Source organism: Hyposmocoma kahamanoa, unplaced genomic scaffold, assembly GCF_003589595.1.
Source record: "Hyposmocoma kahamanoa isolate Upper Pololo Valley unplaced genomic scaffold, ASM358959v1 65, whole genome shotgun sequence".
Lineage (NCBI taxonomy): Eukaryota > Metazoa > Arthropoda > Insecta > Lepidoptera > Cosmopterigidae > Hyposmocoma > Hyposmocoma kahamanoa.
Genome location: NW_020653853.1, coordinates 18,012,311 through 18,026,536, shown reverse-complemented (window position 1 = coordinate 18,026,536; position 14,226 = coordinate 18,012,311). Strand labels below are relative to the sequence as shown.

The window sequence follows — 14,226 nt, the reverse complement described above, 5'->3', positions numbered from 1 at the left end:
GTCTGAGTGTTTTTTCTGAGTGTTCGATCTTTGTATTAATAATTATAACAAACTAGTGGAGTAATTTCACAAAAAATAATTGAATATCAATTCAATAAAAATTTAATTAAAATACGTGTTTTTTGAAATCATCTTCATCAACCCATTTGTACGTCCCACTGTTGGGTGCGGGTCTCTCTCAAGCGAGGGTTTAGGCCGTAGTTCACCACGCTTGCCCAATGTGGGTTTGGGGACTTCACGCGTTGTGAATGTTCTTCGACGTGGAAGTTTCACCACGTTGTTATCTTTGATATATTTCAAATTAAATTTCGCACATAGAATCCGAGAAACTCAGAGGTACCAGCCCGGATTCGAACCCACGCCCTTTGATTGAGAGGCGGTAGGTCAAACCATTAGGCTGCCACTGTCTTTTGTTTGTTTTTCTCACTTAGTACTAAACAAAATATTAGGATATTAGGATATGTCACCATAAAAATATATAACAAAATAGGGTATAGGTAATTGTAGCCACTTGTGCGCACACGGCACGAATTTAATACCTAATGCACCCGCGCCCTTCATTCACGAATAAAACTTGCTAATTTTTTCTTCTACTACACGCATCGTAAGTGTCCAGGGTTCAAGCTCGTTTTCGCCAATTACTAAAAATCAGATTTTTTTATTAAATATTTTTAGCACCGATGGATTTTTTTTGGTCAATTTTGTAATTTGAATATGAAATTGACTAAAAAAATCAATTGGTATTAAAACAAAACCTGATTTTCTGTAATTAGCAAAAACGTGCTTGATGCCTAGACACTTTTGATGTGTGTATTTCTAATAAATAAATAAGTAAATAAACAATTGTACACAATTTGTTGTAGGTAGTTCTTATTAATTTTATGGCTTTCATGTAATGAAATCACGAAATATGCAATCATTGCCTAATAGGAATTTTAAATGAGAACATCTTTATTTTAAGCAAGGAAATAATTACTGCCTCTATGATTTAACGTAACATTGCTGTGACATTTTAGTTTTCAGTCAGCTCGTTGTGAAAGAGTTCGTCCAGGAAAGTACTGCCACCTTACCTATTTCTGCCGCCAAGTGGTAATGTCACCATTACTGTGTTTCGGTTTTGAAAGGTAAGGGTGCTGGTGATATTACAGGCACATGGGACTTGTCAACTTATGTCTCAGGGTGACGGGCGCAGTGGCAGTGCCCCTCAGATCTTTGCGATTTAAAGCTCTGAGTGTCACTGCAACTGTTACGGATAGGCGTGTAGCTTATCATCAGGCGCACGACTTGTTAGTCCCGTCACTTGATATTATAAAAAAACTAGCTTTATTTCATAGTTAAGAAAATTACTCATAATATCGTCACGTTGATTCAACTCTACTCCTTATATCTGAGGCAGATTCCTCTGAGAAGGATGAGTGGGAAATTCTTGGGGTTGCTCTTTGTAATAAATATTTGTATACTTTTTTGTCATTTACAGTGTTCATTTATGACAAATCAAAACATCCAGCAAGGAAAACACAGGTAATTACCATGGTTTTTTGGTCAACCAATTACGTAGAAGCTGTGTATTGTACAACCTTTAGTAAAGTTTTTGTTTCGCTATAGTCTTAAACTTCGTTAATGGCATATTATTATTTCAATATAAACCGGCTTTTATAATGAATTTGTGACTTTGTGAAGACGGCGTCAAACAGCCAGTTGATTTTTAGTCAAGTTATGTTCATCACTATTATTTTATTAAAATATTTCTATTTTGTTATGATTTTTTAGTACAAAGATCGAACGACGTAGATCCGGCCGGATTTGAACCGTCAAATTCAAGTAATCTTTAGTTCATAAGTAAGCAAAATACACTTGAAATTCATACGTAAGGCGGATTCTTCCGAGAAGAATGAGCAAGAAACTCTAGGGATTGCTCTTTGTAAATATAAATTTAAATATATTTATCATTACAATATTTAATTTAAACATCTTAGATCGGGAGTACCTGAAAGAGATATAAGGGCGACTACCACGGATTTTTGTGTCATCGAAGTACACAGAAACACGCGTATTCCATTCAATTAATTGATTCTAAACAGAATAATTTTTGTTCGAATATTTGTCGATTACAAGAACTTAGTCGTAATATAGTACAAAAATACTAGAATAAGATAGTTTAGTCCTTTACATGAAACTTTCCGACGTATGTAACACTTCAGATTTTTGGGTAGAATAGGAGACCGATTTCTCGTGGGTTTCATCTTACTAGCTCGGTTAGGTAATTAATTTATCATCAACCCATTTATACGTCCCTCTGTTGGGCACGAGTCGGACTGATTTCAGACTGATTACTTTAAAAAATTAACACTTTAAATTTTAATCGACTTCAAATATTAAAATTATTGTCCTTCCAGTAAAATGAGCTTATTATATAACATCGTTTTGTAATAGAAGAGCTTATCGATTAACTTAAATAATGAATACGCACGTCAATATATGAACTAGCGACGGCCTTAATTAATTTTACTAGATGGTTTTCTGTTGGTAATTGATCAAATTGATGAATGGCGAGACAAATGAAAATGTTACTGCTGACAAAATAATATGGTAAAATCTTATTATTCAGAAGAGGTTTACTTAATGACGGCCTCGTGTGAAATTTCTTTTATCTTAGGTGGGATAAACTAGACTACCTTCGTCTTCGAAAGAAATTAACTCATACGTATGACCAACTCCAGGTTTTTGTAACCAGCGCACGGTTAATTCTTTGCTTTATATATTTTTTTGTATTACTCGTACTACATACCCGGCGATGTATTGATTATTTGCTCATTATATCCGGACATTCGAGGCAACGTGCTGCAAAAAATATCGAAATTACAGATACTACCGATAATAGATACTACAAAATTGAAAAAAAAAAACGAAACGTTACTAAGCCGCATAACAAAAGACCTTACCTTAAAAGACCTTAGGGTCATAATCATTTTCGTCCCTTTGTTTTCAAAATCGATCAGAATCGAGAACAGAGTTGCCTAATGTATACATCACTAAAATTTGACCAAAAAAAATGTACAAGCGGCTTTACCACGAAACTGAATACATTATACGAAAGTGCGTTCGTTCGATATTCATGGCATATTAACAAAGGATCACAACTATATCGCACCAAGTAAAAGCCGCAATGTATTACAAATGATGAGGCATACACTCGGTTGCATACTTGTTTTCTCGAAACTCACACAAACCCAAAATAATTGTTTTTAAAATAAATTATGCATCTTCTGATTACAAAATCACTTGCCCGTGGAAAGAAACGTCCCTGCTTATCCGTTTACTTACAGTTATGGTGATTTTGCAGTTTGTAATGGCACTATTATGCATTTTTTCGCGTTTTCGACTAGTGTTTATCGATACGATAACGGTCGAGCGCGATCTGAAGTGTAGCAGCGGCGAGTAAGTGAATTTCATTTACATTGTGGCGTCTACCTAAATATGACTAATTTCTGCTTGTGCAGCAAGGGCGCCTATCTATGGCGGTTGAGTTTCAGCGGGTATACAGGGCTATCGCCCGTGAGTCCCCGTAACCGCTTGCTGCTCCACTAGCCGAGTGGTATGCGTAACGCAATTCCCAGCAATGAAAAAAAGGTGCAATATTATAAATATAACTACTTTATTTTTCAAACAAACCACCTTCTTTATTATACATTACATTTTTTCTAATTTTCTTAATTAATAAAACTAATTTCGTAAACATTCATATTGTTAAATTGCAAGACATTTGTATCGTTATCCAGATAAGTCGGAAAATATTGATACCTTGGTAACATTATTATTTTTTTTTTTTTTTTTTTTTAATTTATTGAGGAACAAACAGTTTTACATATTTAAAAATATACATACTTAAAATTAACATATTACTAAACCTACAGTTCCCTAAATATGCATATAAAACAAAAAAGTATACGGTATACTGACACTTATAAACGTAAGTTTTATAAACGTTAAAAAAAACAAAGTAAAATGAACGCAACACCACCCGTATCCCTCAAACTATGCAACGAACGCACATTTTCTAAGTTTGCTGGATGACAGGCACCGGTTGGTTACGTTCGGGAGCGAGCGGTCGTGCTACGCAACGAGATAAGTACTAAAATGCTATAGTGTAAATTAACATAAGTCGGAATCTAAATGATCCGGAGACCTAAAAAAGAAACAATTGTTCAATAAAAAAATTATTATATGTATTTAATAATGATAGTTTTCTAAAATCTTTCTAACTAAACTTTGCAAGAATCTTTTATACGTTAGGTACGCAATGTTATCTTTTTTGTACAAACTTAACTAAAAAACACTGTAACAAACTTAACTCGGGGTTAAGGTATGTTAAAAATAACTAATAACGAAAAGGTTTCAAAAGTTTATGTTGCTATTCAGCCATTCAAAAGTATTTAGAATAATTAATGATAAGTTTGAACTAAGATCCATAAAAATAAAAAAGGAAGAAAAATGGCGGGTTTTTTGTGGTTCACGATTTAGTTTTTAAGTTAAGTTACATAAAATGTTTATATGTTTTTTATTGTCTTTTTCAGCTGATAGCTTAATAGCCAATGCTGAATAAACAATTAAATCAATAATAAACTGTCGTTAGGGCAAGTCAAGTACTAATTACAAATGAATGTGAAAACAATGTATATGTTTCTTTTCTTAACTTTTTAAGCAGATGGCTTTTTGCTAATGCTCAGTAAATAATTTAAAAAACTTATCGCAGCTCTGTATTTGCAGAGGGAATTCACCCCTCGATTCGAACTTCCAATTCATATTTTCGAAGGTTAGAGGGTCTGCGCGCGCAGCCTGCGCGGCCACTCAGTCGATGTGCAGCAGTCGCCGACACCGGCCGGCGACCGCGTCTCCAGAGCGTAAAAATTAAAAACAAACAATTTCTAAATTAAAATAAACCGTGTTCGTTTTGCCTTGAACATTCAAGAAGAAAACGAGACTTGAAAATACAAATTTGAAATTTATTAGTGCATTGTGATCGTCTTTTTCATATCAGCTGATCGCCGAAAAAACTACGATTAGGTGAGTTTATGTTTTATTTGAGTCCTAGGTTCGAATATACGTTCAGAACAACTATCGCATTCGGTTCCAATAGTTCACAAGACGCTTGAAAGTGTTTCAAGGCGATCGTGCTCAACGTTCGATAGCCTAGACTTAAGTTTTACCGCAAAAATTCTCGATTAATGTCTTTTTATACAATGGGAATGTTAATCAGCTGTTCAATCCAAACGAAAATTATAAATGAGAAAGTAGCTCTGTCTGTTACGTTTTAACATCTAAACCGCTGAACCAATAGTGATGAAATTGGGAAAAGACATAGATGGGTTCTAGAAGGACAATATAGGCTACTTTTTGTCACAAAAAATAAATTTTAATGAAAGTTACAGAACAAATAAAACTATGAAAATTAGTATAGTACAGATGGTTACTAGATGTTCTTGTTCTACGCAGACGAAGTCGTGGGCATCAGCTAGTTGTAAATAAGGATGTGTATGTGGTGATTATGAAATTAAATATACGATAAAGTAAACGTTTTAAAAACTTTTTTTTATCTTTGGAACGCCAAATACATTCTCAATATGTTTTTTTTTTATTTTGTGTTAGTTCGTTCGTAGCGAAAGGAATGACTGGCATCGAGACAAACCCAAGTAAGGTAAACGGTGCTTATCAATATTTATGTATATTATTTTGTATAAAACAACAAAAAAAAAGAAAAAATTATCTATGTAATCGACCGGAATAACCTTAAAGGATGGAAAAAACGGAATAACACGGAAAACTTTGAGTTTTTTTTTATAATTTACCTGGTAACCGTGAGACTTATTGAATTCAGATACGTCACATTTATACACGAATTTACGACCAAAACTTAATATATATTAAGCTTATATTAAGCAAAACTTAATATAATTAACCTACCTATTTGATTAGCAGTAGAGCTCCTTGTGAAGTAGTCCAGGGAACTGCTACCATCTTACCAATTTCTGCCGCTAAGCAGTAATGTGAGCATTACTGCATTCCGGGACACATGGGATTTGTCAACTTATGTCTCAGGGTCCAGGGCGCAGTGGCGGTACCCCTCACATCTTTGTGATTGATTGTTCGATGATTTGTTCGTCCCGTCACTTGATATCATAAAAAAAGCATGTAATCTTTTATTAATATGTAGAAGTTATTACAAACATTAAACTTAATTAATATGTACGTGCACAATAGTTCTAGTAAATATGATCGCAATAAATGCAACTTCGGAAGCGAGCATCCTCGGTTTTTTTCGCTGCGCATGCGCCCACGTAGTCGGCAATTATCCTTGCACAAATCACTAATGACCCACTAACATTAGCCCTTAGCTGAAGCCTCTATTCAATTCACCAAAGTGTAAACAATGGTATAACATCCGATTTGTAAGGCATCGTCACTGTTCTTTGCCTATGTATGGTACCTTATACATACGTAATTCTTGGGATTCTCTATTTCTTAACATGAGATTTGCAACCTGTCGTTGTTTATTGTCACAGTATATATCTTTTTGAAAGTTGATTTAGTTAATAAAAAAATATTTAAACAAAGAAATAAAAAAAGCATGAATATGGTTTCCAATACTAAACTTGCATACTAAATTTCTAAGTAGACTGAAAAGTAAAAAACATAACATTTCCTGTACTTGCGTAAATTCCCTAAGGCGCCGGTTTTCGTTATGAACAAGCGGGACTAAATGTAAAAGCGATTTTTAAGCAATAAATAAATAGAAATTATTTTTCATAAAATTATTCATTGAAATAATTTTTAGTAGCAGTAGAGGTCCTTGTGAAAGAAATCTTCCAGGGTAGTAATGCCACCTTACCTATTCCTGCCGCCAAGCATTACTGTGTTCCGGTTGTGAAGGGTAAAGGTGCAATTACAGACGAAATTACAGACACATGGGACTTGTCAACTTATATCTCAGGGTGACGGGGGCAGTAGTAGTGCCCCTCAGATCTTTGCAATTTAAAGCTCTGAGTGGCACTGTGGTTGTTATGTGCAGGTGTGTAGCTTACCATCAGGTGCACGACTTGTTCGTGCCGTCACTCGATGTTATAAAAAAAATTTAAAATAATGTAAATATTACATCTAAAAGAACCCGTTAGATATGTAAGTACATATGCCTATATTTAACTGCCTCGGTGGCCGAACGGTTACCATACCGGACTGCCACGCAGAGGTCCCAGGTTCGATTCCCGGGCCGGGAGAAATATTTGTATGGCTTACAATTATTTCTCTCGTGAGTTTGGGTGTAATTTGTGGTTGTCTATGTGTGTGTCCATGGCACCCGCGACACAGGGTTTCCCTAGTGCGGGGCTATGCTGAGTGTGTGCGTTATTATATGCGAGTGTAAGTAACTATAACAACAGAACGTGAGTGCATATAGGAAAAAAAATTTTCTAGTATAGTCTATTAATATTTATACATATATAATAAATATTAACCTTAGAACTAAGTCGAAACTCAGAACACAGAAACACAGATTCTTTTATGGGGAACTGTATACGTTTTTACAATAAGATTCCGGAGCATATATTAAGATTATATCATATCCTAAGTTTAAAACTTACATTAAAAGTTTTAATTGAAAAGTCTGTATTAGATAAAGATGTATGGAAAGACAATAAGAGTCTAGATTCCACACAAATATGATTCAAGGTATTGTATATCACAGCATTTAAGTTTATTTGAAAAGAGCAATCCCTAGAGTTTCTTGCTCGTTCTCTTCAGTGTGGGGAACGAACAGTAGATTAAAAAATGACGTTTTCAAGTGTAAAAATCTTACCTATGGAATAAATAAATTATTATTCGACTTTAACTTTGACTCTAGCCTTGAAAAGGTCCAATTTACAGCGTTCAAAATTCCATTACGTAGTCGTTCGTCATATTAATGGCGAAGTGTGACGCTTCGTGTAAATCCACTACAATATTTGTCTTTACATATTTATTTTAATTTTCAAGTATATTGAATGTTTGTCACCATGATACTCAATTATTTTTGTGAAATTACTCCACTAGTTTGTTATAATTATTAATACAAAGATCGAATACTTCCGGCTGGATTAGACCCAACGCCTTCCAGCGAACGATGCCAGACGCTATGCCAACCAAGACACGGAACGAACCAGTGGACCTTATGAACTTTTCCATGTGCTTGTTGCACATCTTTGTTTTTACCTTTTAACGACTTTTTTGCCGTAACGCCATCTTTGAGAAATCTTCTTTATTTTAATCAATATACAATCACCTGGTGAATCTTGATCGTATATTTTTTTAGCCTTGTAAATTTACATTCACATTTTTGAAATATTTCGATATTGTTAATTTTTAATAAGGCCAAGGAATACTCGCTCTGTGAACTATATCCACTACTTTCAAGTTTGTTTTCAATGTTGGTCAGTCATAAACTTGTCTAAAACCACATTCTGTACAATTATTATTATTACAGAAGGTTCTTTTTTATGTAACAAACAGGTTTTTTAGCTTCTACAAAATTTATTACGCATGGAAAAAATTTACTATGACGTACTACTATCCGTCGTATCCGTCTTTTGCGTAAATTATATGATGTAGTTTTTATTTTGCATAGGATTGTGTTAGATAAATATATATTATTATTAAGGTGGCTTATTCAGAGACCAGTTCTCATCACTTGAGTTATAGTATATTCGAAGCGAAAACCATGATATTTAATGAACTGTAGAGCTGTACAGCGGTAGGCATGTTGAGGCAACAGACACTGGTTCGACCACACACCGATCGAAGTAATTTTTCTTTGCACTTGTTCGATCTTTGTATTTTTGTTATGATACCAAATGAGATGAACAGTCATGCGCCTGGGGGTAAGCGACACGCCTGTTCATAGCAGTTACAGTGCCCATTTAAATCGTAGAGATTTAAGGTATTTCCCTGGACGAACTCTTTCACAAGGAGCTTTACTTCTACTAAATGTACTCGTATATTAAAATTTAAACGAAAATGAAACATCTACATTATGGAAGATGTCATAGTACACTCGGTGTATACATATATAAAGTCACATTTGATCGTACGTCAAAAATCCTTCTATCACATAGAAGTTATAAAAATAATACGAAGTAAATGAATCAAATTGTGTATATGTGAAATTTTATTACGTTTCTATTTAAGCATAAAAATATTACCAATTAATTTCGTTGGTAGAATTTTTAAGCCAGAAATTATTTATAAATCGAACTGTGAAATAACCTTTACAGTCAAAATTGTAAATTACGTACAATTGTGCTAAAGGCAACAATCTGTGCTACACTCTGAAATTATATATCACTTATGCGACCAACCGTTATAAGCGAAGTAGGCAGTAAAAAGAAATCTCCGCGTGTACAAAAAAAGCATCAATACCACAAAAATGTCTCGCAATAGCCGTTTCACTTAGAAAGCAAAGTATAACTAGAATTATTATATTTCAGCGTTAATTTTGGTCAGTAGAGTCTTAAATTAGGTGCTATTTTGTTTTTGAAATACACTAGAACATTAATTGTTGCGATTTTCTAAACAAGATTTGTACGATGCTATGTTGTTTTCTGTGTTATGTGCACATAGGTCGCTTGCTGCTTAATGAAAGCAGTAGCTTTTGCAGATCACGCCATCATCATCTACGCATTTATACGTCTCACAGCACGGGTCTTTACGCCATAGTCTGCCAAACTTTAGGCTTTAGGGATTTCCGAGTGTTGTGAACATTGTTCGATGAGCAGGTTTCATTCTTCACCGAATAGCTCATGGTCAATTTCAATTTAAATTTCGCACATAAATTCCGAGAAACTCAGAGGTGCGAGCCGGGATTCGAAGCCACGACCTCTGCTTGAGAGGTTGAAGTTCAAACAATTAGGCTATCATATACAAGTGTTTAAAAACAAAACACACGATTGGCGCATCGCATCGTTCCTGCAGCTAGATGGCTAGATGACATTGTCAAAATCGTGAACGTAACTACGGAAGACATACTCAGCTGTGGGTAAAATTGGGCTGTGGATGATGGTGAGAATTTCTTGTAGACGAATGATACTACAAAGTGTATATTTATATACATATTTGTAAAAATACATAACAATTTATTACAATACCTCTAAATCTTCAATCGTTTTATATGTGTAAGCAAATTTTATTTTATATTATTACCCGTATTTAATGTTTTGTAAATACTAATCATTATACAAATAGACTATTATTATACATAAGAATAAAACATACATACACAAGGCACAACAATAGACAAAAGACAGAAGGTAGAGTGAGCTGTAATATAATACTTCAAATACTTAAAATGTTTTTCTTTTTGTTTTGATGAGTAGGTTTGATGCAATCATGCGCAAAATATACACTTTATTTAATTGTATACTTAGTGCAATTTTGAAAGCGAATGTGAAAATGCAATGTGTTACGAAGCGTTATAATAATTAACGCTTATGATGCTCTCGTAAAGTAAGTGTTACCATTTATTATTCCAACTCGTTGCTTTCGTATTTTATTTGTACTTAAAAGTATTGGTTTTATTTATGAATATATAAATTATATCATAACGAAGCTTTCTTGGCATCCACTCAAATGGTACATCTACTAACGGAATTACTTTTCCCGCGCTTTGGTCGTTCTGAAATTTGAAAGTAGAATAATACAATTGTGCATACATTTGGCGAAGCCCAAATTTCGGATTTCGAATTCTGACCTGAGATAATTGAGGCAAAAATGTCAAATTTGCAAGCGAAAATGTACACAATTGTATTATAGGATGGAAAAATAAGGGAACACAATTGTGATGAAAACAAAAAAGTGGAGGGGAATTGACGTTCGGCCTAGTTAGTATAGAAAATTTCAAAAGATATTATAAAACAATAGTAGATTAATATTGGCATTGCTACCGACTCCTTAATTTCAAGTTCTCCCGGCTTTTTGAACCTGTTTAGTTTTAATATATTCGTATTATTATAGTAGTATTATAGTTTTAACACGAATATTCGGGGGGAACAGCACAGATTTCCGATGGATTTGATATCAAAGAAAGAACATAGACTCGTTTTGAATTTCAATTCTTTGGAATAAGTGTTTGCTACTTTGTTGAATTGGTCATTCATTCTTTTGTAATTGACATTAGTTGAGTGAGTCACTTCGCACAGTTAATAATAATAGTAATAACGCCCACGCACCCATAGACCCGCACTAGGGAAACCTTGTATCGCGGGTGCCATGGATCCACACATAGACAACCACAAATTAACTAAAACTCACGAGAGAAATAAATGTAGGCCTTACAGATATTTTTCCCGGCCCGGGAATCGATCTCGGGCCCTCTGCGTGGCAGCCCAGCATGGTAACCGTTCGGCCACGGAGGCAGTTATCTGTTAAGAGTATCGTTTTCTCGGGTTAGGAGGTAAGTAAGTTCACCTCGTATGGATTTCGTAAAAGAGACGTAGTAGAATGAATATATTAAGGTGATTGTACTCATCAATAAAATAAAATTAAATAACATATGGTACAAGCTATTAAGTTTATATATAATAAAGTTGAAGCAAATTGACGTCTACGTCAAGGTCACATTGCGCTTGACATTTTGGCTTTAAATTCAACTCTATTTCACTTGCGATAAGAACGTTCAAAGTCCAAAATGTCAAGTTTGATGTATTCATGATCGTACCTATTTGAAATTTAAATATTATATTCTTTTATGTTCCAAACAATTCCAAAAGAAATATTAATTGTTCAAATCGTGGTGAGCAAAGGTGGACTTAACACTAAGAGAGATCTGTTCCAGCTAACCAAAGCCAGCCAAAGATGACAGCGTGCAAGATAGAAAGATGGGAAAATATTCTAATCTAATAGATAAACTTAAAAATATCGATAATATAAACACAGAATATTATTATAACGTATATAATAAATAACGGTTAATGTCTATGAAGAATTTCTTTTTTAAAGTTACTAACATTCTTTAATGAGCGCATGAGTTTTTAAGTAGTTCTAGGGGAGTGTGAGCCATTTTCTGGCCTTTCCATAAGAATAAAATAAATAATATAGTGATGTTATAAACGATCGCAAGTACTACAAACTTTAAAAAAAAAACAATAACAAAATGCGCAAAACATATTTTGTATGTACATAAACTTATTTAATCAAGGATAGAAACAATCTCTTCAGTGTTAAATGAAATTTCATAAGAGTAGCCGAGCTATGCGTGCGCGCAGCATCGGAACGTCCTTCCGAGCGCGCGTTCTCGCGTGCGCGTACGCGATTGGGAAACGCATCCAAAGGCCGCCCGGTGTGTGCCTGTGCCCCGCACTGACCACACCAACCACGCCACTACTAAATTCCTATCAAACTTGTTAGTCACAGATTTAGAGCGAGTTTTACAAAAGATCTTTAAATTTAATGTGTACTTCATTCCTTTATTGTATCAAAGCAAAATATAAGACTATGTATTATGTGACGAAGTATACAGTAAATGAACGTTTTATACATTTGAAAAAACAAACATTGATGTATTGCAAAAAAATCCCGTTCTTTTTTCGAATTAAGAGCGACATTTTTATGAATTTCGAATTTTTTATCATTAATATCGAGGATGCTGAATCAAAATGCTCTATTATATTTATTTAAAAGAATATTAAATACGTTCTTTCTTTAACATTAAAAAAAATTACAATACAGTTTTTGCAACATAACGTTTTGTGGTAAATATTGACAGTGTCGAATTAAACACCAAAATATATTTAAAGAAAAATTCGTTCTTTTTTAAATTAATAAATCAAAGTACTTGTTATATTTTATCATAAATAGTTGTTATTCATTTTGTTTATATAACAACTGATTTTGCCCGACCTTGAATGTTTCAAGTTCGAAAACACATACGAAATATATTTGATAAACAAAAACAACAAACATATGCAAATAAAACCTTAAAAAAAGAGAAGTAGGCTATCCAACAAAGCAAACTCGTAAGTATTAACATCTCTACATAAGTCTAAATATGATAGCCAAAATATTCGGATGCTGCAGAGAAAGCCCGGAGAAAGTAGGCGGTCACAAAAAATAACTGATACTCACCATCGCGGTATTGACCAAAACAAGATATTTTTGCCGGACAATTCTTTGACACTCATGGCCGGTTAAACGGGAAAGTGTTATAAAGTTGTTACAGAACTTGTATTTTGAACATCCGAATTGTATTCTCTGAAAAAGGTTGTAAGCAATATCAATCAACAATTATGAAACACCTGCCACAATAAACTGACGAAAATCGAAAAAATTATTCTTACCCTTGTTATAACAAAGTACGAATGAAAGCATGAATTATATGAATTGAAATAAAATAATATGAAATACATGAATTGAAAATACATAGTTTAGTCATGAATAAGGAATAATTTAAATAAATCAATAAATTACAAATTACATGGCTCACAAATTGATTTGAAATAGTAAAATAGTTATTGACTAATTTCGTTTATAGATCTTTAAATACTCTTCTGAAAAGTTGTCATTTTGTAGATATGGCGTTATTACTTTAAGTTAAGGGTGCGAATATTAAAAAAAAACTGTCTTAATAATGAGTAGGCCAAGAACTCCGTGCGGTATCAAAATATAAATAAAAAACATTTAAAAAAATTAATATTAAGTATTGGCCATGTTGATCTACAATCTTCTGTCATTTTTTGAGTAATTTTAGATTCCCCTTCCAAATCTTTACTTATAAAATACAGCTTTAAGTATCGTTTGCTGATTCATCTCTTCGTTATCAAAGTTGTGTCCATTCACAGAATTTTGTAAAGATCGAAACAAGTGAAAATCTGAAAGGGCTATGTCGGGCGAATACGGTGAATGGGGTAACACATCCTGACCCAATAGTTAATAGTTATAATAGTTTTCAAAGGCTTTGTAAAGAGGTGTGTGGTTTGGCATTATCATAATGAAATACGACATGTTTACGATTCAATACTTCTGAGCGTTTTTCATGAACTATAAATTTGAAACTTTCCCTCCTATTCCTAAAATGCGCGCTAAAATATTAATTTTAAAATGACTTAAAAAATACTTTTTTCTTTTAAAATGTTATATTGTCTTAACATTTTAAAAGAAAAAAGTATTTTTTCTTTTAATTTTAAGCCGCAGACTTTCTAAATATTTAGA

The 14,226-nt window shown here is 33.6% G+C and overlaps 1 protein-coding gene across 1 annotated transcript in view; it reads left to right on the top strand.

The window, feature by feature from the left end:
* The first annotated feature begins 4,881 nt into the window (after positions 1 to 4,881).
* LOC113231220 (estradiol 17-beta-dehydrogenase 11-like) overlaps positions 4,882 to 14,226 on the top strand; it is a 114,218-nt gene continuing 104,873 nt past the window's right edge. Inside the window, exon 1 of the mRNA XM_026465428.1 lies at positions 4,882 to 5,064. The gene's annotated coding sequence lies outside the window, so the exon portion shown is untranslated. The remainder of the gene's footprint in view (positions 5,065 to 14,226) is intronic.